This window comes from Peromyscus maniculatus, chromosome 14, assembly GCF_049852395.1.
Source record: "Peromyscus maniculatus bairdii isolate BWxNUB_F1_BW_parent chromosome 14, HU_Pman_BW_mat_3.1, whole genome shotgun sequence".
Lineage (NCBI taxonomy): Eukaryota > Metazoa > Chordata > Mammalia > Rodentia > Cricetidae > Peromyscus > Peromyscus maniculatus.
The window spans coordinates 44,870,638-44,895,834 of NC_134865.1; the positions used below are offsets into that span (position 1 = coordinate 44,870,638).

General features: G+C 41.4%; 1 protein-coding gene and 1 long non-coding RNA gene across 4 annotated transcripts in view; both read left to right on the forward strand.

Moving 5' to 3' along the window:
- Ppm1a (protein phosphatase, Mg2+/Mn2+ dependent 1A) overlaps positions 1–25,197 on the forward strand; it is a 45,289-nt gene that overhangs the window by 8,923 nt on the left and 11,169 nt on the right. The window lies entirely within an intron of this gene.
- On the forward strand, positions 1,193–25,197 carry LOC143268446 (uncharacterized). Its single transcript, XR_013044369.1, has 3 exons — positions 1,193–7,474; positions 7,658–24,645; positions 24,820–25,197. It is a non-coding gene; the product is annotated as an uncharacterized LOC143268446 (long non-coding RNA).

The following is a 25,197-nucleotide window of genomic DNA, read 5'->3' on the forward strand; positions in this document are numbered from 1 at the left end:
AATTTTTTTTAATTTATTTTTCTATTATCAGCTTGATAAAGTACAAATTCTTATCCTAATAGTGAAATGTTTCACTGATGCTTGCCCAGTGATTGAGTAAAACCAAAACTTATTATAAGCCACAGTCATCCTAGGGTCCCCCCTGCTAGGTAGCCTCCCTGGATCTGTGGGTTGCAGTCTGATTGTTCTTTGCTTTATATCTAGTATCCACTTATGAGTGAGTACATACTATGTTTGTCCTTCTGGGTTTGGTTTACCTCACTCAGGATGATATTTTCTAGTTCCATCCATTTGTCTGCAAATTTTATGCTGTCATTGTTTTTCTCTGCTGTGAAATACTCCTTTGTGTGTATGTACCACATTTTCTTAATCCATCCTTCAGTTGATGAATATCTAGGTTGTTTCCAGGTTCTGGCTGTTATGAATAATGCTGCCATGAACATAGTTGAGCATGTATCTTTGTGGTATGATTGAATATTCCTTGGGTATATGCTCAAGAGTGGTGTGGCTGGGTCTTGAGGTAGATCGAGTCCCAATTTTCTGAGAAAACGCCATACTGATTTCCACAGTGGTTGTACAAGTTTACATTCCCACCAACAGTGGAGGAGTGTTCCCTTTGCAATACTACACCTTTTTAAATGAGGGACATGTGGAATCCTGCAACCACTCCCTTGTTAAGTACCATTGGATAGCTGTATATGGACTTGGTGAACCTAAGTGACATTGCAGAATTGTATCTATAGATTTAAAAATAGTCTGAAAATGGCCCTGAGTGGATGGATTCTCTCTTTTAAAAGGGAATTCCTGGAATCAGAACTTTAAAAGCTGAAGGTTAGCATTTCTGAATCGTGGTTTTCTGGTGTTAAAATGAGTAAGTGTACATAGTTGTCTTCCTCTGCAGGAATCCCTTCAAAAAGGATATGTGGTGATGCTTATTTTTTCATTTCCAGGCTTTAGAAGTTAAAACCAAAAATGTCCTCCCCACTACTGTTGAGACTGAGTAGAGTTAGTATCTTGAGTGGTTGAGGGCCTGAGTGAAGAACCTGGAGGACTGTTTCTGAGTAGACCCAGCAGAGCCTCTCAAAAGGATCCACGAGGTAGAAGAAGTAGGGCAAATCAGCCTCAACAGCTGCAGCTTGCTCCTTCCCACATACAGTGGCTGTTCTAGGCTAATTTACTTGATTGTAAGTCTCAGTTTTCTTTATCTGTCAAATGGAACTGTCTTTTAGAAGGTTGTCTTAAAGAGTTGGTGAAATAATTCTTGCATTGGGCATGGTAGCTCACACCAACACTTGGTGTGATTTCTGTGAGTTTCATATATAGGAAGCTCAATGCCTGCTAAGACTACATAGCAAGACCTTGTCTCAAAAAGGGGGTGGTGGGGTGCTTGACATTTTCTGTCATAAAGAAAGTACCAAATAAATGGTAGCTATTATGGAATCTTGTTTTTTCTTTTCTTTTTTTTGTTTTTTCAAGACAAGATTTCTCTGTAACAGCCCTATCTGTCCTGGAACTCAATATGTAGGCCAGTTTGGCCTCAAACTCAAAAGAGATACAGCTGCCTCTGCCTCCCAAATGCTGGGATTAAAGGTGTGCACCATCACACCAGGCTAAGTTATGGAATATTAAAATAATTAGGGGAATATTGGTTGAGTGTGAGTAGAAAATTGAGAATGTGTTGTAAAGACTGTTGGTATATAGAGTTTTCATATGCACAGGATAAAAGTCAAGTAGAAGAAAGGTAAGTGTGAAAATTGTACTTGGCTTTCTGGAGTTGGAAAAGGTCGTGCCTGGGTTTGGAGTTGGTGATTAGGCAATAGTAGGTGATGGAATTGGTGATAAAGAACAGGAGTAATAAGGCAAAGGTGAGGATAATCAATAAGTAGGGGAAAGTTGAGTTGGTGTTTTGAAGAGGAGTTCAGTTTCATGGTTAGAAACAAGGGGAGGAGATAAACTGTGTTATTCTGCTCATTCAGTTCTACCTGTTTTAAAACTCATCTTTGTGATGGACATCACGGCTGTGTGTCTGGTCTGGGTTGTCCTACTGCCTCAGCCCAGCCCAGTACCAGCACTGTTCCTGGTCTCTCTCCCATTAATCCTGGACCAACACCAACCCATTCTACAAATACAGAATTCTTCTTGTTTCTTGTTTCTCTCTCCACATTCTTTAGGAATTCCCTCTTGCTCCTTCTGTGATTAGATCCCAGGCATAATGTTTCCATCAAACTGGACCCTTGTCTCTGGAGTGCATCTGTTACTTCTCTCTCTAGGGTCTTCCTCATACTAATTTGCTCCAGCCACTCTCTCTTTTTAAAATCAAAGCTCATTTTTAATAGCACACCTGCATTATTTCTATGGCTTTTAAATTATGTATTTTCTTCTAGGTATGTGTATCTTAGTTATGCTTGATTCTGAAAGGGGAAATGCAATCATTTATTCCCAGGGCCTACTGCAATGCTGTGTGGCTAGTGGACATTGAGATATTGGGTACGGAATAATCAAGGTCTGCCTGACATATGTGTTCCTGCCGGAGGAGGAGGAGGAGGTAGAGTGCTTATGAGCTTTCTGGTAGCAGACATTCTGACTCTCTGTGAACAGAGATGTTAAGTGTAAAGGTTGCATACATCTGAAGCAGGATAAGATTCTTATGTTGGTGTGGAGGTTAGGTTTCCTGATGGTAGACTTAACAGCTTCTCTCCAACTTCTTACCGTTGGGCTTTGGTCGTTAATAGGACATTTGTGATCACACATTTCTTTTCAGAGTAGCTGACATTGCAAATATTATCATGTCATAGTTATCCTAGTAATCACAGAGGAATTATCTAGTCACAGGAATTTGACAGTGCATTCGTTAGAGAAGAGTTACCAAAAGGTTTAATTTGAACCAGATTGCTAACATATAGTCTATTCATATAGACCTAAGCTAAACTTTACAGTTAATCAAAATATTCAACTACTTCTAGGATTTAGAAAAATTCCATTATTAGATTTTTAAGTGGGTAATTTCTTGTAATTAGTGACTTCAGTTCATTTATTGACTATGATGCTAATGAGATCAGTCATGAATTTAATCTTTATTTGCATCTTATTTTTCTGACCTTAACAATAACTAGTAACAGCAAGCATTTATATGACAGGTACTGTTAAGAGATATTTTCAATTATCTCTTCAAAGCTTCTCAATGTTCCTATCAGATAGTTAGCATTATTAGTTATGTCCTAACAAACGAGGAAATTGAGATAAAGCTTTAAAGCCAGATGCGTGTTCTGGGGCTTTTGAAAGTAACTCTAAATGTGGGTCATTGCATTTTTATTGCTGCTGTTGAAAGTCTGTTGGCAGCAGTGATGTATCAAAGTCTTTGTATATGAAGGATATGACTTCAGTTCTGTTGTACCTAAAGAGTATTACTCTTGAGTTCGAATCTAAGATGGCTGTGTATAACACACTTGAAAAGCACATCATTGTGTCATATTAGCTTCCTTTAGAACTTTTAACCAAGCAGAGCTCTACACACACACACACACACACACACACACACACACACACACACACACACACACGCACCCCTAAGGTAGGGGTACAGTACAAAAGAAAGTCCTTGAAAACTGGGGCCTGTCTTCACTCATTGGAAATAGATCCTTAGTGTGTGCCTGTTAAATCTTTTCAGTCTCTTCTGGTTTCTGATTACACAGCAAAAAAATTGGATGTGAGCCAGAAATATGTCAGACCAAGAGAAAGCATAGGTCATGTGTAATTCAGTTTAAATTTAGGCTGGTATTTTGCATTCATCTATGATATGACTGAAGTAGAGATGGAGAAAATCATTCATGCTATATGTATCTTAATTATTTTAGTGAATATGTTATTCAAGAACTATCTGTTCTCTTTCAAAGAATAACAGAATTGATTACCAACTTCGAATGCCTAAATTCTTAGTGCTGCTTCCTTCAGTATGCTTGGTAGAAGATTGAACCAAATTTGTTTTTACATCTATAGGATATGATTTGCCTTCCTTTGTTAATGGAATTCCATAGTGAAAGATAAGAAAAGCATAGCTTTGTATTTTCTCTGCAAAATCTCAAAATTTGTCAGGCTTTAGAAACACATCTTTGTAGTTCGTCATGCTTCAGAAGGGTGTGGTGGGGAGTGGTTGTCCCAGCTTGGACTGTAGTAGACAGTTCCCACTGAGATCGGGAAGACTTGAGATGTCATGGGGCAGGTCTTGGAAGGGGCTACTTCTGTTATGTGGTCAGCCCACAGTTTACCCCATGTGAGTTCAGACCTTTCATCTGTCTGTAAAGATGCTTCCTGTTACTGTGGGTCCTTCAGCTTCTAGTCAGTCACGGGACCGCTGGAGAGCTGCTGGCCCTGTGCTGGCCCTGTGCTGGCTGTGGGCAGTGGGAAAATAGCGCTCCTTTAGTATAACTCCAAGGCCACGACAGAGAGAGTGGCGCCTGCTCTCCTAAGTTAGTCCTTGTCGTGTCTGAATTGCCTTGTAATTTGTAATTAACCCATCTATAACTCTCTAGTTTGCTGTTTTCCTGAGAGAGGGATCTCACCAGGTTGCCCAGGCTGGTCTCTAAACAACTCAACACAAGAGATATTACCCATTTTCTCCTTCCCCCGTTTCACAGGTGCAGTACCATGCCCTGCTCAGTAGTTTATATTTATGATGTATTGTTGTTTCTGTGGTGGTGAAACAGAATGAACTGTGCATGCTGTAGACTAAGCAGGGTGAATTGGTTAAGACACTGTTGGCAGGGCAGCTTCCATGAGAATATCTTGTGTAGAGGAGAAGAATCACTGAATCACTGGGCAGGTCAAGATGGTCTCTGCCATTCATTTTCTCTACACATGCATCCTATAGGTGTTAGCCTGCGCTAAGTCCTGACCAAAGCCATGCTCCCATCCTTGATGAATCTGAAATACAAAGGGAGAGATTGCTCTGGCAGTGAGTGCTACCAAGGGAAATATAGGCTTCTGTGGGCATGAGACTGGTGGATCTGTTTTCCTGAGGCAAGGAAAATGATAGGGACTTGACGTTCCTCTTGGGCCATGACGTTAGAAGTGAGACTTAAGATATAGGCGGTAGGTGGATATAATTTTTCATCTTAAGTTTTTATTCTTCCTTCCTTTCCTGGTACCCCCTATCCTACATAGAAAATATGTGTGGCAGTATATAGATTCAGTGACTGTGGTATTTGTTTTGGAAGACATATCTACTCAGAAGTCTTTTCAGAGCAGCTGCTATTGGCTCTCTTTCCTAGAGGAGACATTTCATATGAAAAGATTTAGAAGCCCCATGTATTTCATTTGTTGAAGACACTTTCTTGCCTTAAATGTTACATAAGTTACATTTCTTTCTTCTTTCAACTTAAATATACAAGGTTTTTAGCAAATGCGGAAGATGTTCAGTTCAGGGGCTTGTTTTCAGCAAAAAAAAAAAAAAAAAGGGGGGGGGGTGAATTGGCTCAAGTCAACTGTTGTTTTCTGGGTCAGCCGAATCTGAATCGTTATGCAAGCATTAACAATTAGCAAACTAGGAATTAACTACATTTTAAAATCTGTAGTTGTTATTCAGAGCTGGTAAATTTGAATCAGTTAACAAATGAGGCCAATTGAGATTGTACCTATCAAACATTCTTAGAAAACTACAGATGAAATAGCTCTGTGCCATTTAAATCTCTAATTGTTGGAGAAAATGAGTCAAGCTCTAATTTTTATGCTCACTAGTATTTTTTTTTCAGGCAGTTATTCAGTATACTTGTAAAAATTACTTTAAAAAATTGTGTGAGACACACCTAGGTAAACTATGAGACAGCTACTTTCTGCAGTATGCAGTTCAAATCTCACCAGTCCAGAAGATACTGGTCTTTTTTTAAATTATGAAACACAAGTAACAGAGCCCTATAATATGCACTCTGAAACTGTTGCCAACATCTGTCAAACTGACTAACTGGAATACCTGTAAATTTTTACCTAGTCTGGCAAGAACTGATTTTTTCTTAATAATTTGGGGCTTAGAAAAATGACCTTTAGCATAGTAGACCTTTGTCTTGTGCTTGGTTCAATTAGTTGATTCTAGTTGCATTTTGCATTTTTAAAAGCTTTTGTTTGGGGGCATATTTAATACAGGAGTTCGTTTACCTTAGAATTAAAGCTTTTGTTGTTGAAGGAAGGTAAATATTTAATTGAAAAAATAAATATTTAGTTGAGGCTATACCATGAAATATTGGGCAGCTGAGAAACTTTCCAGTAATTTCTTTCACTTTTAGAAAAACAAATACAGATCTTTTCCATATTAGTATGTCTAGTCTATGGCCACTTCTTTTAGCCATTTTATGTAAAATAAAATACAGAAAAAGCTATAGTGATAGTCTTAAATAGCTTTATAACTTATGTCATAAATCTGCCCATTTAAAATTTATAGTTGAAGGTTTTGTATGTTCACAGAATTATGCAACCATTGCTACAGTTGCTGTGTGTGCTTGTTTTAAAACTTTTTTGGGGGCAGAATCTTCCCACTGTCACCCCAACTGGTCTTCAATTCTTGGGTTTGCTCAGTCCCCTACCTCAGCCTCCTGAGGAGCTAAGAGCGAAGTTGTGAGGCACTGTGCTCGCTCTCTTTCCTAGTTTCCCTGTGTGTTCCTGTCTCTGAGAGAAACTCTCCAGCAGTCAGGCCCTGTCCCTTCTCTCCTGTCCTCAAAAATCGATCGCTTTTCTCTCTATAGATTTGCCTATGTGAATATTTGATATAAATGCAATGCAGGTAACTTTGATCGGTGGTTTTATTTTTTAACCCCTGAAAACATGAATGCTTGCAAAGAGAGCTAGTTATAAATAAATCATCCAAATAATGATTGCTGCTTTCTTGTCTGACTAGTAATTCAGAGATTGTGTCCAATTTTAAATTAAGAATTGAACATGTCTCTAGCATAACTGAATGTGTGCTGTGCTTTTGGTGGTTGCTCAGTGTCGCCTCCACTTTCAAAAGTGCTACTATTATGGTCTTTTGCCCCCCCCCCCCTTTCTAAAACTCAAGACTTTCCTGAATTTCACAGAAATGGTTTTCTTTGCAACATCAGCCTTGGATTCGACTGTTCTTTCCTCCTAAGTTTTATGAGGAAGCCTTAAAAGCAAGATGGGTATATAGAGAGTATCATTGCTCAAGGTGTGGAGGAGTATACTGGGAAGAACCAAATTAGAATGGCTGTTCAGATCTTCATCATACTGAATTTGTGGACAGTATAATATAACTTGAGGTTGTTGAAGAGAAGAATAAAGCTGGGCACTATGAGGTACACCTATAGTCCTAGCACTTGGAAGGCAGAGGCAAATCAGTCTCGAATTCAAGGCCAAGCCTGGTCTACACAGCAAGTTCCAGGCTAGCCAGGGCTACAGAATGAGGGTCTGAGAGAGCTGGGGAGGGAAGAGGAAGATTTCAAGCAAAAGTGTAATGTGATTTTAAAAAAAAGTAACACAGGCCGGGCGGTGGTGGCGGCGCACGCCTTTAATCCCAGCACTTGGGAGGCAGAGCCAGGTGGATCTCTGTGAGTTCGAGGCCAGCCTGGGCTACCAAGTGAGCTCCAGGAAAGGCGCAAAGCTACACAGAGAAACCCTGTCTCGAAAAACCAAAAAAAAAAAAAAAAAAAAAAAGTAACACATAGGCGAGTTTAAAACATAACTTTGAGTGCTGTATGAATCCCAGTCATACTTCAGTGGTAAGCAAAATTAACTACCTTTCTGATACTTAATATCCTTAAGACTGTTTTTCCAGAACCTTGTTTAGGAATTTTTAGGTGAGAAATAAGTCTTCTTATACAAGGCATTCAGTTTGGAACCAGTGTAGCATAGTAAAACCATAGAATAACCTTGAAATAAGTTTTTGGAGGAGTTTCCGAGAGGACTCGGTAGCATCCACCTAGGGTTCCATGTTTGAGGAAACCTGGTCTGGATGCTGCCCATAATGGGTTGTGCTGCATTTATCTAATTGTTCCTTATCAATTAAAACTCGGAAGTCAGATATTGGGGTAAGAACCTGAATGATCAGACAAGTGACCAGTGACCTCCTATCTCTGTCATTCCTCTATCCAAAAGGGCCAAGATCCTCTCTCAGCCCACCCTACTACATCTATCTGTCCTCAGTCCTCCAAAACCTCTATGGTTAATTTTGGTCAGCTAGTAGCTAACTCTACCCTCTGATAGCAAACTTTATTGTTAGAATTCGATCAAAATATCATACAACAGGGTTGCTTTGGAAGTTCCTCATTAGCCAGCAAAATAGAGCTAATTAGAAAATGACTCAGTGTGGAAGATGAGGATTGTCTGGTTTAGTCAGAATTATTAGTGAGATTTTAGGATCAGTCAGTGAAAGTGCCCTCCAGAAATCAGAAACCTACATAGAATTTTAAAGTCAGTAAAGTGCTATAGTAAACAAATTGGAAATTTGAGGGCAGTAGGTATGAACTATGAGGTGTAGTATATGTTTGACTGATTGGATACTATAGAGTAAACATTATATTCAGTTCTTTAGATTAGAAATCCTGCCAAGAATATTGTATATCTAGTTTATTTTCTGGGTGTGAATGTTGAACCTGAATGTATGTCTGTGTACCGTGTGTGTCCTTAGCGGTCAGAAAGAGGCACTGAATCCTCTGGAACTCGGTTAACATAGGATTGTGATTGACCGTGTAGGTGCTGGGAAGCAAAGCCAGGTCCACTAGAAGAAAGACAAGGGTTGGTAAATGCCGAGCCTTCTTCTTCCAGCCCATTATGTACAGTTTTCAAGGAGACGGTGAAAGCGGGCTTTTACCCCTCCCCATTGATTGTCATCAGAATAATGGGTTTTATTGATATCTGTACATGCACGTTATCACTGTGCTTTGCTCCTGGAGTCATGTCTCCTTGCTGCCTTCTCTCCCATTCCCCCTCCACTTTCACTGGCCCCCTCCTTCCCTGAAATAGTTCCTATTGGCTGTGGTGTGTGTGTGTGTGTGTGTGTGTGTGTGTGTGTGTGTGTGTGTGTGTGTGTGTGTAAAGCATGCAGTGTTGCTCTTTTAAAATTATTTCACTTAATATGTCTTCCATTTTCCTGCAAATACTTAATTCTTTGTGTCAAATATTGCCTAGAATTTTTTTGTTTGTTTGGTTTGGTTTTTATTTTTTGAGACAGTGTTTCTCTGTGTAGCTTTGGCTGTCCTGGAACTCACAGATAATCACCTGCCTCTGCTTCCTGAGTACTGGGATTAAAGGTGTGTGCCAACATCTGGCATGCCTAGAATGTTTGGTATGTAGTTCTTTAAGGACGAAGTGATAGAAATGTGTTGTGTAGGATTCTTTTTCTTCTTTTTGGTTTTTGGTTTTTCAAGGCAGGGTTTCACTGTAGGTCAGGCTGGCTTGGAACTCATGAGATCCCTCTGCCTCTGCCTCCCCGGTGCTAGGATAAAGTTGTGTTCTCTGCTTCCCTCATCACCTAGTGAGGTTCTTTATTTTAACAAAGTTACCTGTTTTATATTGAGCTTGTAATGGAAACAGGTTTAGAATGTATTATTTGTTTTAATAAAGATACTTTGTAAAAGACTTATAATGCATAAAAACTGTATTAACTTTTATAAATTACTCTTATAAAAACTTTTATAAATTATAGGAGAAACTTAAGAGTATTATTGTTTTTTTTCCTAAGACGAATTGCTAAATGGTCTTATTAATTAAAAACGCAGAGCCAGATACTGGGGAGAAAACCTGAGAGATCAGAGAATAGGAAAAGCCACAGCCAACCTCACCTCACCAACTCCTCAGTATCCAAAGAGACCTACTTCCTATGCACCCACACTTATATGCTTTTCTGTTCTCCATCTCACTTCCTCTCTCCGCCCAGCTACATCACTTCCTGTCGGTCTGTACAGACCTCCTGACCTTTATGGTTAACTAGTGTTGGAATTTAAGGCATGTGCCACCATGCCTGGCTCTGTTCCCAGTGTTGCCTTGAACTCACAGAGATCCAGACAGATCCCTGCCTCCCAAGTGATAGGATTAAAGGCATGTGCTGCCATTGCCTGACCTCTGTGTTTACTATAGTGGCTGGCTTTCTTCTGATTCTCAGATAAACTTCATTGGGGGTGCACAAAGAAAATATCACCACAGTTTTTATCTAGTTAACCTACAGATTACATTGATTTTTTCTTTCTTTCTTTTCTTTTTTCTTTTTTCTTTTTTTTTTTTGTTAAATAATACTTGAATCAAGAGAAATCTGGAAAGATATATCTTTTAAGATTATAAAATTTATAATCCTGAGAGGGAAATGAGTGTGACATTCTAAAGATGTTGGCTTTGTAAACTACCAGCTAATAGACCTGTAAGAAAATCTGCGCCACTAAGTGTGCCCCACATCCACATGGTGGCAATCATCTGTTAACTCCAGCTCAGGGGGTCTGGTGGCACAATTTTCCCTTGACAGAAAGGGTTTAGAAAACATGAGCTGGCAGACGTTTGGTAAACAAGAATTGGCTCACTATGGATGAGGTGCCGCCAGTGTGCTGGCTTTGAGTGTCTGTAATAGGTGACATTAGAGAACCTGCGTCTACCGTCAGCAGGTTCCACAGGGCTCGAATCCTACATTCCTTAGATAGAGCCTATGTCTGTGTTTGTTACTCATTATTCTAATAGGTCTGGCATATCCTTCAGAATGATGCCAATCTATCTGTAGGAAATACTTTTTTAAAAAACTGCTTTGCTAGTAGTGGGAATTAGGAATACCCTTCAAGAAGGCTGAGGAAATGGCTCAGGTACTATGCTTGGGGCGGGCTCCACCAAACGCTCATCAGGGTCCCTGACACCGTCAGACCTCTGAGAGCACCACACGCATAAATGGTGTACATATATATGTGCCCTTAGGCAAACCACCTATGTGCATAAATCAATGCAAAAAACTTTTAAAATAAGGTACTGTGACTAGTGAGGGTGGTTGTTGTTCCGTGTATTTATTGGCCATTTGTTTTATTATTTATTCATTTAATCGCCTGTTCACATTCTTTTTCCATTTTATTTCTCTTGAGGTGTTTGTTCTTCCCAGCAGTGGAAGCTGGAGGATTAGGACTTAAAGCTCTCTTAGGCCTCAGCCAGCTCCAGGCCCCTGGCTACAGGAGACTCACATCTCAAAATGATAAATCAGTAGTTCTTGCCTTAACCTTCTACATATTTAGGAATAATAATTTTTGTTTCACATATTGCAGATACTTGAAATTGCTTGCCTTTCTGAATTTTTTGTTGATGTTGCTGTTGTGTTATTTTGTTTTTGAGATGGATGTGGTCTTGCTGTCCTCAAATATGTGACCCTCCTGTCCAGAAGTGTGCCTCACTAAACACTCCCCCTACAGGGTTATGGACTTTGTTCTGAGTAGAAGAGTTTATCAGCTGCAGCTTTTTGCTCTTGTGGAGTTAGTATTTCGCTCTGTACCAGGGCTGCCGTTCTTAGAGAGCCCTTCCCAGGTGTACTAGTATGGCTTTGTTAGTCAATTCAAGATAGAAGTCTATTCACTCCAGAGTTATGTATAAGGTGGGAGGCAGCCCCCCCCCCCCACTGCAGAGGTGAATAGGCCCGCTGTTCTCACCATTGCCGAACCTGTTCCCATATTTCCCCGAAATCACAGTTGTGTTGCCCTTATCAAGTCTTTCTGTCTCAACACTGCTTCTTATATACCTTGGTTGTGCACATTCTCATCATGTTTGAGAATGTGTCGGCCATTCAGTTGTTTGGTTGTTGTTTTTTTTTTTCCCCCAGTGTATTTTGAAGTTTGACCAAGGTCTGGGAAACAAAAGGGCTACTTGTGATTATATTGAATTTGTAGCCCACTAAAATGAGATGATAGTCATCTTTATAATGAGGCTGTCTGGTAAAGTCTCTTTACTCCAAAGCTGCCTTGAAGTCCCAGTCCTCTCTGAACTTTGGCCGCGGGCAGGGCTTGCTGTGTGGCTCGGCTAGCCTTGAACTTGATATTCTCCTCAGACTCTCAGATGCTGGGGTAATGGACACATGCTGCCAGATCCAGTGGGAAAGTTTCTTGTTTGTATGGCCATTTCTCTTGTTTTTCTAAGTGACAATTGTTAATAGTTTTCTTGTGATTTTTCTATATCCCTATGAGCTCACAGTTTTTTCATGTAGAGGTTAAGTTTTGAATAGTTGCTGGTAACAAACACTTTGATCTCCTACCATTTTGCATCTCTTTATCTTACTCCACTGTATTGACTAATCTTGGGAGACATTGCTAAATAATAGGAATAATACTTGGTCTTGGTTTTTCCTAGGGATTGTTCCAATCACAGTGTTTCATCTTTGACTTTAAATGTCTTTTAGGCTATAATATAGTTGTGCTTTTTTTCTTAGGACTTTTTAGGTTGTTTTATTTTGTTTTTGAGGTTGTCTAACTATTTTAGACCTGGCCTAGAACTTACTGTGTAGACCAGGCTAGCCTCAAATTCAAAGAGATCCACCTGCCTCTGCTTCCTGAGTGCTGGGATTAAAGGCGTGCGCCACAACACGAGGCTCCTTTGAACTTTTAAAGAAGTAATATAATCTTTAATACAGGTCCATAGCTGTGTTTCTAAAACAAACACTGGTGATTTAAAATCACATTTAATTTATATCTGTTAATGAGCATGTTTACACAATATATATATATATTATATATAATTGTTGGAATATACTTCCTTAGCCACAGAATATATAGACATCATTTCATCATTGCCTATTTGATATTCTAAAGAAGTCTGAAGCCAGGCTGACTTGTCTCTTTTTGAGAAGAAGGGGACATGTTAAGTTTGTCTGAACTGTTATATTCTTTTTTTTTTTTTTTTTTTTTTGTTTTGGTTTGGTTTTTTTTTTGGTTTTTTCGAGACAGGGTTTCTTTCTGTAGCTTTGTGCCTTTCCTGGAACTCACTTGGTAGACCAGGCTGGCCTCGAACTCACAGAGATCCGCCTGGCTCTGCCTCCCAAGTGCTGGGATTAAAGGCGTGTGCCACCACCGCCCGGCAAACTGTTATATTCTTGAAATATGCTTTGATGCTGGCCAGTTTCTACTAAATTTAAATTATTTCATAATTAATGAAACCTTTCAGGCATATGTCCCCAAATAGCAATGAGTACAGCCCAACATAAAATTGTAAACCGAAAACATGCTGAGATTTCCGCCCAGCCCTGGATTGGGCTGCTCCGGAGTGTGATTTCGTAGATGACAGTTGGACTGCACTCAGAAGCACCTTGTTTGCCTTCTCTCTGGCTTGTTCCTTCTGTCCCGGGCTGTGTGGTTTCCTTACAGTGTTCTGGGGAGAGCTGCCTCGCATGGCCTGCACCCTTTCTCCGGCTGCTCATTGGTCTCTGCTCACTGCCTGGACACTTGGCTCTTTTCTGTCTTTCCCATGGCAGATTGCCGCTGTGGCCTTGGCGTCTCCTAAGTCTTCTCATGCCGGCTAAAATGGTGCAGTTTTTTTTAATATCCTAAATTTATATTCTTACTTTTTTAATGATTTTTGTTTTTATTTTTCATGTTTCACAAACCAGGTTTTTAAATTTTTTTATGTGTAAGTGATTTAGTGTTCTAGAGTAAATCAAAGTCAGCATATTCTTGAGTATCTTTAGAATTTATATATTTAGGTTCCATGCTTTTTTGGAATATTTTTTATTCTTTTGACAATTTCATACATGCATACAATGTGATCCTATCTAATCCAAATCCCTCTCCCCCCAGACACCTCTCCTACCTTAATACCCTGTCATCTTTTTAATTTTTTAACAACCCATGGAGTCCAGTTAGTGTTACCTGCATGCACATTTATGTGAGGCCATCTACTAGCCATGGGCAGCCAACCAGCAGCCATGAGTTGCCAGTAGCTCCTCAGCTGGGAACTGGGTGCTCATACGCCACTCCAACTAAGCTAGAAAGTTGACTGGCTTGGTCTTGTGCAGGTAACCATAGCTGCTGTTGAGTTTATAGCATCTCACAGCACTCCTTTCCACCCTCTGACTCTTACATCCTTTCTTCCCCACCCCCACACCCCCACCCCCAGCTTCCTCTGTGTTCCCTGAGCCTTGGCAGTGGCTGGGGGAAGGGAGCGGGGCATGATAAAATATTCCAGTAAGGGCTGAGCATTCTACTGTCCTCAGCACTTGGTTATGTCTGCCTTGACTGCTGCCCACTACAAACAGAAGCTTCTGACCCAGCCCCAGCCTAAGAGCAAGCAGCACTAGCCTGTGGATATAAATAAAGGTAGTTCGACAAGAGAATTCAGCAAAATTACAGTAGTAAGTTTCCCACCAGCGCAGTGTTCTCAACCTTCCTAATGCTGCGACCCTTAATTTAATACAGTTCGTCATGTGGTGGCCCCCAACTATAGAATTACCTCATTGCTACTTTTCACAACTGTAATTTTGTTACTGTTATAAATCATAATTAAATATTTGTGTTTTCCAGTGGTCTTAGGCGACCTCTGTGTACGGGTTGTTCGACCTCCAGTGGGTCACCACTCGCAGGTTCTCGAGGTTGAGAACCGCTGCAGCCATCGTGCCTATGACTTCAGCCCTGGGCTCTTTACCAGGCTCCCTCCAGTGGAGCAAGCCTCATATGCGGTCAGAAAATAGCTGATTGCCCCCAGCCCAGTCCTGCATTATCGCACCAGTGGGCACATCTTGTCTGAGAGGTTGGTTTTTGAGCATGCAGGGTCCACCACAGTGGAAGTCTATTGATGACTTGTCTCTACTAATGGCATGCATGGCCCCTTCCAACACTACGAAAGGTAGGACATTTCCACATTGGTTCTAGCTTGATGGGTCCACAAATTGGTTCCTCTTCTCTATTTAAAGATTACTAGTTTTCTCTGTTGTTTACCCCAGAATAGTATGATTAGCTAACTTGCTTGTCAGAGTATCTGGACATCATTCATATCTTTCCCTTGGAATTCAAGCTGGCAGACTGAATTATATATATTATTATTATCAGTCTTTGAAGGGGTTGATAGTCCTCTTCTAGCTAGTCCTTAGTTTGGGACAGGTAAGGAACTTGGTCCCCATTGGTTTTCTCCTGTTGCAGTAACTGCAGAGTGCTGTGGGATGATCTGTATGTCAAATTGCTCTGATTGGTCAATAAATAAAAACACTGATTGGCCAGTGGCCAGGCAGAAAAGTATAGGCAGGACAAGGAGAGAGGAGAATTCTGGGAAGTGGAAGGCTGAGTCAGGGAGACACTGCCAGCCGCCACCATGACAAGTAGCATGTGAAGATGCCAGTAAGCCACGAACCACGTGGCAAGGTGTAGATTTATAGAAATGGATTAATTTAAGATGTAAGAACTAGATAGCTAGAAGCCTGAGCCATTAGGCCAAACAGTTTAAACAATATAAGTCTCTGTGTTTACTCAGTTGGGTCTGAGCGTCTGTGGGACTGGCGGGTGACAGAGATTTGTCCTGACTGTGGGCCAGGCAGGAAGACTCTAGCTACAGCAGAGTACCATCTCTTCCAGTAGGACTTGACTATTGGCATGATGTCAGTTTTCACAGCTGACTTCATAAAGTATTATAAACTTGGTGGTTTAAAGGAGTTTAGACTGATTGTGTCCTTTTAGAGTTCTAGGTCATAGTCAAGGTGTCACAGGAATGTGCTCACTCCAGTGACTTTGGGTTGCTTTTCCCACCTTCTATGGTTATTAGCATTCTGTCCCTCACCTTGCACATCACCCCAAATATCAAGGTGACCATCTCCAGATTTCTCTGTTTTGTCAGATGACTTCTGTAGCTGGAGAATTTCTCTCCAGCTCCCGCCAAGTCCCAGCAGTCCCAGCATTCTAACAGCCCATTTATAAAATAAACACACAGACGCTTATATTATTTACAAACTATATGGCCTAATGGCTCAGGCTTCTAGCTATCTAGTTTTTACACCTTAAATTAATCCATTTCTATAAATCTATACCTTGCCACATGGCTCATGGCTTACCAGCGTCTTCACATGCTGCTTGTCACAGTGGCGGCTGGCAGTATCGCCCTCACTCAGCTTTCCACTTCCCAGAATTCTCCTCTCCTTGTCCCGCCTATACTTCCTGCCTGGCCACTGGCCAGTCAGTGTTTTATTTATACAGAACGATGTTCACAACAGACTTCTGTATGCCAGTTGTGTTCTGACTCTTATACGGACATGTGACTGCATTTGTAGACCTGGATCATCCAGGATTACTTTCCCATCTCAAATTCACAGTTTAATCGTATCTGCAAACACCATCTTTCCCTGACATCTAAAATTAGGTAGCATAGGATTAAGGCCTGGTAATTTCAGGAGCCATTATTCAGCCCACAAACAGGTATCATTTTGTTTTGCTGCTTTGGAATGACACAGCCATGTGGACTCAATTAAACGACAGCCTCAGATTTATGCTGCTAATTAGAATCTAGTGGTATTGTTCTCCTTCTAAAACAATGGTACTCAGACACTGTGGTGAGAAGTGAGATGAGCTCAGCTTAGCTCCTGGGAGCTGCAGAGACTTCAGAGGATGGGTGCTTGGGAGGGGCTAACAAATCAGGATGGTCAAATTTTTTTTTTTTTTTTAGATTTATTTATTATGTATACAGCAGGTATGACTGCAGGCCAGAAGAGGGCACCAGGTCTCATTACAGATGGTTGTGAGCCTCCATGTGGTTGCTGGGAATTGAACTCAGGACCTCTGGAAGAGCAGTCAGTGCTCTTAACCTCTGAGCCATCTCTCTAGCCCACACTTTTTTTTTTTTTTTGGTTTTTTGAGACAGGGTTTCTCTGTGTAGCTTTGTGCCTTTCTTGGAACTCACTTGGTAGCCCAGGCTGGCCTTGAACTCACAAAGATCCGCCTGCCTCTGCCTCCCAAGTGCTGGGATTAAAGGCATGCGCCACCACTGCCCGAGGATGGTCAAATTCTATTAGTGTTGGTATGGTAGTATTGGCAGTCTGCATTTTTAGTTACCCCCCCCCTTTTTTTTTTTTAACAAACTGATCTTTCTGTAGTAAAATAATATCACAATTTTAAGAATAACAGGTTTTTGTTTATTTTTTTGAGACAGAGTTTCTCTATGTAGTTTTGGCTGTCCTAGAACTCAGTCTGTAGACCAGGCTGGCCTCGAACTCAGAGATTCACCTGTCTCTGCATTCTGAGTGCTGGGATTGAAGCCATGCACCACCGACTGGCTTGTTTTTGTGTTTTGAGAAGGGTCTCTCTTTGTATTCCTTGCTGTCCTGGGGCTTGCTCTGTAGACCAGGCAGGGTTCAATCTCACTTGAGAGATCTTCTTGCCTCTGCCTCCTGAGTGCTAGGATCAAAGACATGTGCCACCAAACCTGGATAATCAATGTTCTGATAGTGCTTGCCAAATCCTAAAGAAAGAGCTATTTCCCTGGTATTTTAAAACGATTGGGCAATTTTCTTAGTTAATTATGATTTTGGTTTTCTGGATGTATTAACAGTTCAGGGATTGGAGAGATGGCTCAATAGTTAAGAGCTGGGCTGGAGAGATGGCTCAGAGGTTAAGAGCACTGGCTGTTCTTGCAGAGGTCCTGAGTTCAATTCCCAGCAACCACATGGTGGCTCACAACCATCTGTAATGAGATCTGGTGCCCTCTTTTGGCCTAAAGGGACACATGCAGGCAGAACACTGTCTACATAATTAATAAATCTTAAAAAAAGAAAGAAAGAAAGAAATAGTTAAGAGCACTGGCTGCTCTTCCAGAGGACCCTGGTTTGATTACAGTACCCACATGGCAGTCTTCACATGGTGCAGAGACAGACATGCAGGTAGAACACTCAACACAAAATAAAAATAAATGTAATACATACCAGCATGCATGCAAAGGGACAAAATAAAAAGTTGGTGTTGTGCACTGATAATAGTGCTAACTTGGAGATTACGACTTGCTAGGGGAAAAAGTAGGTTAAATTTTCAAATATTTAAGAATCATAATCCATGAGACTGGATGGAAGAGCTTAGGGAGCTCTTGCAGCGTGTGGAAGAAGGCCTAGGAAGAAACCTGAAGAATGCCAGTGCTTAATGGCCGAGGAGATGAGGGTGAGCCTCCCAAAGAGACAAGGATGGGGAACCTGGAGTAGTGTGGAAATTGGGGGCAGGGAGCACATCTTAGTCAGGGGAAGAATGTTTCAGGAAGGATCGTAGTGTTGAAAGGCAGTGTGAGCAGTTGGTTAGATAGGCCGTGAGATGCTAAGAGCACTGGCTGCTCTTCCAGAGGACCCAGGTTCAGTTTCCAGTACCTACATGGCAGCTCACAACTGTCTGTAACTCCAGTTCTAGGGAATCCTATGCCCTCTTCTAGCTTCTGTGAGTACCCAGCAGGCTTGTGATGCACAGACATACATCAGGCAAAACACCCATACACACAATAAAAACATGAATAACCTCCCTCCCAAAACAACAACACAAAACCCTCACACGACTCAAAGTTGATTGAATAAAGTGTCTTGAAGGACCCTGGCCAAGTTCCACTTCGGAGTATCAATGCTCTTCAGAAAGATTAACTGAAAAGGAGGTGAGTGTGTGGCTAAAAGAGTGGACACCAAGATTTTGGTGAGTGGCATGAGTAGCACCTGAGTGTCTAAACGTCATGTTTCAAGGCCTAGTGTAGTGGCACGCTTAGAACCCCAGCGCTCCTGAAACAGTGTGAGTTCAGGGATTTTTGTGAGTTTGAGACTCTTCTTCATATAGCAAGTTCCAGGCCAGGCAGGGCTACTTTGCGGAAACCCTGTCTCAAAAAATAAAAAAATAAAAATCATCAGTCAGTCACACCATTTGAGAGATGTTGATGTGAAGGAGCCAAGGAAGATAATAGTGTGGGAGCCCAGAAAAGTAGTCTGAAATTCATTCAAGCCTGGATGCTAGAGCTCTCACAGACGGGTTTATCATGGACAAGAAACAGGAAGACTAGATAAAATACAGGGATGTTATTTTTACTATACTATACTACACATCCCTATGCAACCCCATATTAGCCTTAAATAAACCATTATCTATTTTGGGCAGTCTTTAAAAAAAATGAATCAAACTCTACAAGTATTTGTTTGCCTGTGGACACAGTCTAATAAAACAGTCCCCCAGTTTTCTATTAGAATAAAAACAGATGAGGCAGGATGAGTTCTGACAGGAATTTGGTCACATTTGCTGACCATTACCATCTCCATCTCCATTGCAACTCTCCATTTTTCATCTTTGTCCTCAGACTTTGTTATTTGCATGTGTAGAATTGGAGTGCAAATGTGTTACCATTTTTGTTTTCCCCTTCTTATTAGCTCTTCCCTCCCAATTTGTCAGTTTTTGATGCGCTTCTTTCTCATTGCTGTAGATAACCTTGAGGTAGCTGCCTTAATTAGTAGTGGCTTGGGAAATTAAAAGTGCTTTGTGTGGTCTGAATTATCCTTTGCAGAGATGTGACTGTAAGCAGCATGTGTTGCTCTACTGAACTGCAGCTGTTGATATGTTGCCTAGTACTACTGTTCAGTGTACACTTGAGAAGGCAGCCACTCCTTGAGGACCAGGTTTGTCCGTCCGTCCGTAAGTCCGGGAGAACTGTAGAATGTAGAGTTGATGGCACTCGTGCGTTCCTGTTCTGCATCCCCTGCATATACCGCACATACACCTGCCGTGTGGTTCCTGAGCTCTTAGCCAGTGCCTTCCTACCATTCCTCTTTCCCTGGGAAGCTTCTTGTCTCATCCTGTTTGCACTCCTCTTTCTCTGTGGCTTTCCTTTCCATCTTTAGATTCCCATCTCTTAGGCAGATCTATTCCAGAATGTCCCATTTTTATAACTAAATCTATTTTAATGCCCTTCAAAGGCCCTCTAGTTCCCAGCATCCTTCCTGTTGGAATGCCAGCTTAGCCCTGCTTTGTTATTTGAGTCTCCCCTTGACTCTTACCAGCCCCATCGTAAATATCCACATTCAGTATTGCTTCTCAGCGTGGAGAGCTCGATACGAGATAATGCAGTATCAGTTGCTAAGAGAGTATCATTTTCCCCACATTGTTGACATGTGTCTGTTTGACATAGAAACTTGGGGGACTGTTTTATTAGACTCTGTCCACAGGCAAACAGATATTTGTAGTTTGTTTCAATTTTTTTAAAGACTGCCCAAAATAGATAATGATCTGTTATTTAAGGCTAATAGGGGGTTGCATGGGGATGTGTAGTATAGTATAAATAGTATCTCCTTATTTATCTATTCTGCCTTCTAAAGAGTAGTCAAGTTGTTTTCATGTTTGCTATTATAGTTCTCAGAGAGGGTCAATGGTAAACTATGTAAAGCTTGATAAACTGCTATTCAGTGTGATTCTTAGTGGAATAAACCTCATGGATTATTACATTAGCTTTGCTTAGTGAGAGGCACAAGCTGCTGAGGGGTTAGGGATGTAGTTTTGCTATAGACTGTATCATACACTGGGTCCTGGGCTTGGTTCCTAGCATTACCGGAAAAAGCAGACAATGGTTGACCTTTAATGAGTGGATTTTTCAGTTTAGAGATTGGTTTCATTTTAAAGGATTCAAAATGTTTATCATAGCACTTTGCTTTGAAATTCAGATCAGCTGCTAATACTTGTGATGAGACCCGGTATGTACTCAAGTAGATTTAAGACTCAGAAGACTGAGTGAAACTTTCATGGTCACACACACACACACACACACACACACACACACACATCTGTTCATTTAATAATTGGACTAAGTAAAATACTGTTTAGTCATCCAGGTATGCAAGAGGTCTATGTAAACAATATTTATATTAGTAAAGACCTTCTGACACTACAGTTACATAATCAGCATCCTTTTTTATGTAGTTTATAGTTGGGTACTTCACTAGGTTTCTATAAATTATTCAGAGTCTAAGTAGGTAAGATTTGTGAATCGCCTACTTTAGTTTGGAGGAATTAATTTATTTGGTAATTCCATATGCATATATGGTAAATAAGTCCTGGACTTGTTTCTAAAGGGGAGAGCAAGGTCTCTTGTTACGCAGAGTGAAAATCTAGATTTGCTGTTTGTGGGAATAGAGTAGTGATTAAATAGTGTTCTTGTGCTCAGTGCCTCCTTTCTTACCAAGCTGTCTGTGACTGATTTGCAGTATCATTCCGAAAGTCAGTGTTAATATGTCCACTTTCAGTGGGGAAATTGCAGAATGATAGTCTAGGTCGGCATCAGGTGTCTTAATCACAGCTCATACATACACCCAGCTGGCTAGTCAGCCTAGTAAGGCAATTCACACCCAAATGAGGCAACTTGCTGTTGAAGTAGTGGGTAACTTAATGGCTCAGTTTCTTCATTGGTAAGGTAGGGCTGTAATAATGCCAATATTGGCATAACAATTTCAAGATGTTAATACATTCATCAAACTTGTCAATAGTGCTTGCCTGGTACTCCTCCCCCACGTGCACCCAAACAATGTGAGATGTTACTTCTAAGCCTGTAATCATTCACTAATGTCTTCTCTAGTTGTTGAGAGGGGTGGGTGTGGGCTATAGGTTAGTTTTTAAGAGAATATCCTGTGCTTTCAAAACAAGTCTTGGTTTGGTTTTCTTTGGACTTTTGGGTAGAGGTAACTGTTGAGGTAAGAGTTGAGGACACTGTGGAGGAAGCAGTGTTCTCAAGTCCTCTTTGTTCCTTCAGTACAGCCAGACTCCAATGTTGGACTTCTTCCTGAGGCCAGCCTGTCTGGTTTCTTCTTCCATAGAGAAGCCAGCTGTGTGATATGCTGGTCACTTCCGCCCTTAGGCTCTGAGTGCTGAGGGCACGCAGTGCTCATGGAGTTTGCAGCCATTGGCCTTGAGCTGGCTGCTGCCCTCCCCGTATGTGCTGTACCGTGTGTGCGTGTGTGCGTGTGCGCGTGTGCGTGTGTATAGAGTGGCTTTGCTGCATTACTCAAGACACTGCCTTTTGTTGCGCACGATGTGTGATAGAATTAAATGTCTGTTGTTAAATGCTATCTGTCGTACCTTCTAATAAGCAGGTTATTTCCAGTGGTTGCCATTTATAGCTCTTAGTAATAGTCACACACACTTTCTTTGGCAGATGGGACAGTTTCTTTAAGGTGGCGTAGTTCAAGTTCTTTAACTGACGACAGTTAGAAACATGGTGCACTTGAGCTTGTTAACACAAGTGTACATGGAGCAGCAACTTGGAGGACTAGTGTTAATTACCTTACCTTTGTTGCCTTGCTCCTGCTTTATAAGATGCAGATCAGACACAAGCACAGAGGTGAGGCTCCATCGCCTGGGCATTGCCTGCCATTAATAACATACTGCTCTGGAGTGGTCATTAGGATCACTATGTTGACATGCAGTGCATCTTCCAGCTTTTGCTATTAGTGAGATCACTGGAGTTTCTGTTTGACTCACACTCTTCCCAACTTCTGATATTGTCAGGTAGGCAAGAAGTGACATTTTTTAATTGCCTCCCCCATTTACTAATGTCTTTAAAGTGTATTATACAAGGGATAAATGTGTAGCTCATTAGTAGACTACTTAACCTAGCATGAGTGAGGTTCTGAGTTCCATCTTGGCCACTTCCCAAATGTATAATACATACAGGTTTTTACTGAAGGGCAGACAAGGCTGGCGTCCAGGAGAAACATCATCATGCCTGACTCCATTGCTCTGGTAGAAAGTAATACTGTAAGCATTGCATAATAATAAACGGCTTTACTGTATTGTATGTATACTGTGCTAGACATCATGCTAAGTGCATTGTACATTTATTCTTGTAAGAATCCCACAAGAGCTGGGCAGTGGTGGCACACTCCTTTAATCCTAGCACTCGGGAGGCAGAGCCAGGCAGATCTCTGTGAGTTTGAGGCCAGCCTGGTCTACAGAGTGAAATCCAGGACAGGCACCAAAACCAAAACTACACAGAGAAACCCTGTCTCAACCCCCTGCCCCCCCCCAAAAAAAAATCCCATAAGATTAGCACCTTATGCAAGGCATGATGGTGCACACCATTATTCTCAGCACTCCAGAAGCCTAGCGAGGCAGGGGGATTTCTGTGAGTCTCAGGCTAGCCAGAGCTATACAGTGAGACCCTGTCTTTGATGTTGGTTTTTGTTTTGTTTGAGACAGGGTTTTTCTGTGCAACCCTGGCTGTCCTGGAACTCTCTGTGTAGACCAGGCTGGCCTTGAACTCAGAGACCCCTGCCTCTGCCTGGGATTAAAAATGCTGGAGACTCTGTCTTTAAAAAAAAAAAAAAAAAAAATTATCCGGGCAGTGGTGGTGCATACCTTTAATCCCAGCACTCAGGAGGCAGAGAAACCCTACCCTGGGGGGGGGGGGGATAAAAAGATCAGCACCTTATTACACAGATGAAGAAAGCCATTCAGAAAAGATAGTAGTCTCACACTTGCTGCACCCACACTGTTGAAAAGAGTAGAACCAGAGTTGAAACCCAGCAGGTCTGACTTCCTAACTTGGGTTCTTTAGTGCATGCTGTCGTTGGGAAGGTCTTAGAAGACTATGGGTTCCTCATCTTTCTTGTTGGTTTGGCTGTGAAGTGAACTTCAGTTTGAGTTTTACTACCAACGTTCAGGTGGTTATTTCTAGTGTGATCACATTTTGAGCTGATTTTTCTCTTTGGTTCTCATCTCTTGACATCCCCCCCCCCTTTTTTTTGGAGGTCCTGATGGAGAGTGAGGCAGAGTCTCTGTATTATGTAGTCATGGTTGTCCTGGAACTTTTCTCACCGAGACTCACCTGCCTCTGCTCAAACCGCCACACCAGGCTTGACCTCATCTTTTACGCCTTTTGTGTATTTCATCTGATTTCCCCCCTATGGTTTGCAACTTTGGTAGGCCTTATAATTGGCATAGGAATTTTTAAAATGTAATCTTCAGAGTTTTTAGTGTGTGTGTGTGTGTGTGTGTGCGCGCGCAGTGGAAGTCAGAGAACTTGGAGGAGTTGGTTCAGTTTTCTCTCCCTCTGCATCAGTTGTTCAGCAGAAGGAAAAAAAAGTGGTGTGTGTGGGATTGCTGCGAAGCAAAATTCTTTCCTAAAGTGTTTTATCATTACTGGTTCTTTAGTCCTCTAGTTTCAAAACTTCACCTGGACACCGTCTATCACCCTCATTATACACATCTCCTCTACCTCCTGTCTCCATCCAGTATTCTATCCTACTTGAAGATTTTCTTTAGTTTGTGACTCATTTGATTACTTGGACTGTGTTATTAAATGTGTTATTAAAATGTTGAAATGTGTCTGTCTTTGTGGGTCCATTCCAGATCAAGGAGCTGGCTGTTAAGTATTGGTAAAGGGTTAGATGAGCCGAACTAGACCTTTTGAATCTCTTTTATGATTTATACCCAGTGATCATAAAGCATGTAATGATACATATTATTACTCTTAGCTTTATTATCAGATTAATTCTGTTACCTTTTTTGCATAATAAAATTTGTCATTAAATGTGTTGCAACTTGAAAATTGAAGCTGACCCCTTTAGAAACTGACTGGTTTCATCAAAGACTGCATAGTCTGATGAAGGGTAGGATCTGAACTGGACTTGAAAGGGTAGATACAGGTAGTTTTTTTCTGTTGGTAAAGAGGTGAGTTAGGTAGGGATTCCAGCTAAGGAGAATGACCTGCACAAGAGCTTAAAGAAAGGCATTGAAGCTGGGCGGTGGTGGCGCACGCCTTTAATCCCAGCACTTGGGAGGCAGAGCCAGGCGGATCGCTGTGAGTTCAAGGCCAGCCTGGACTACCAAGTGAGTCCCAGGAGAGGCGCAAAGCTACACAGAGAAACCCTGTCTCGAAAAACCAAAAAAAAAAAAAAGAAAGGCATTGAAAATTTGGACCAGTGTGTTTTTTATTGACACACACCATAATTGCAAGATTGGGTGTGATGAGTACACCCTGAAATCTTGCCTAGTTCCCGTAAGTTAATGGTCACTGCTGGGTCTCCTTGGTATCACAGAGAGGCAGACAAGCTCCCCTTTGCCTGGGGACTTAGTTCCCTCTGCTGCTTGTCTGGTTGAGCTGTACTCGATCCGCCTTTCCCTTTCTTGTTCATCTCCACATTCCAAGTCAGCAGCCCAGCACTTATTATGGCTGGAGCCTGTGCCTTGTCACAGCTTCCTTGTGTCTCGGAGGCACTTTCAAAAGACTGTTGGATGTGTTTTGTTTCAGACAGTTACTGACTTTCTTCTCTCTCTTCCT